Consider the following 1642-nt stretch of genomic DNA (forward strand, 5'->3'; position numbering starts at 1 on the left):
AACATAGTTACAGTGACCTTAAACGTTTCTTCCTTTTTGTACTCATAGAGAACAATCAAGCAACCTTCTTTAATGATTTCAAACCACTATGAAACTGAACAATTCCAATTGTGAAATCAAATGGCAACATCTAAAACTATATTACGTAATTAAAAGTATCATAATTCACCTTTTCCATAAGAATATAGCGAACTACCGCGTTGCATCATCATTAGTTCCACAAATTGCAAAGCAACACAATCATCGTCTGCTTTAGGTACCCAATCGAGTGTACCCCAAATAGCATCTCCACCTGCAAATTTTTAATGCCATTGTTTCCAGCATTATAACATAATCATGATAATTATAATTATATGTTTAATATGAAAAATAACAATGTTCACTTACAAATATCACATCCAACCCATTATAAATACAGTACAAAGGAATAAATCTTAAAACAGATTTTTAGGGGTTTCACCACCGGCAGTATCCTAAGTTTTCACCACCGGCAGTATCCTAAGTTTTCACCACCGACAATATCCTAAATTGTACTTATTAACATTGTTTCCACCTTTTTTCCAATTTTCATTATGATTACTATTTTCCTTGTCATAAATTGTACTTATTAACATTAAAAGAGGGACTCAAAATACTCGAGAAAATCATGATTAATTTTGAATTCTTCTATCATACTATATACCTTTATTTTATATAGTCACAATATGATTTGACGTATGTTATCGATTTTCAGATTTTTGTTGTTTAACAAACATATAATAATAAAACATTCAAGGTGTGATAAATTTAATCATCAAACAACACATAAAAGAGAATAATTCTTGAAAAAACCATTAACAATGACATGAAGGTTTGTACCTAATTTTTGGAAACAAAATGTTATTGAATAATATGATGGAGATTGAGAAAAAGATTTGTAAAGGTTTATACAGATTGAGAAAAAAGAGTTATGATAATATATGTTGGAGATGCTCCGAGATATATAGTTATAAAATAGCAATACCGTATTAAATATTAAATGATATTTTTATTAATTATTTTTGCGTTTCAAATCGGCATTTATATATTATCGGCATTTATTTATTTTTAGTTTGTATATATTTTAATTAGAATTAATATTAATATAAAATAATGACATCATCATTATGAAAAGTAAAGGGTAATTAGTGAAATGATGACATCATCATTTTAGAGCTTTATATGACTACTAGTGAAATGACCCGTGGAACCACGGGTATGTTTAAACAAAACAGTTTAATGATATATTTTAAGTATTAAGTGAATCTAAACGCTAAAGTTATTTAGTTTAATGACCCGACGAATTTCGACTAAGAAACTTCTCGTTGTTTTTACAAACACATTGATGTACTTAACTTGGTTTGAATAAATGAACTACATTTATTCTCTCACTATCATCTTTCAATTTTTCATCACAATTACTATTTCCCTTGTCATAAAAGTCTACATTACAACCTTTTATTGAGACGTATATTTCGCATATATATATATATATATATATATATATATATATATATATATATATATATATATATATATATACGTAATTAATCTCGTAAAGAGAACTCATATTTGAATTTGAATAATAATAATAATAATAATAATAATAATAATAATAATAATA

Source organism: Rutidosis leptorrhynchoides, chromosome 4 (assembly GCF_046630445.1).
Source record: "Rutidosis leptorrhynchoides isolate AG116_Rl617_1_P2 chromosome 4, CSIRO_AGI_Rlap_v1, whole genome shotgun sequence".
NCBI classification, from domain to species: domain Eukaryota; kingdom Viridiplantae; phylum Streptophyta; class Magnoliopsida; order Asterales; family Asteraceae; genus Rutidosis; species Rutidosis leptorrhynchoides.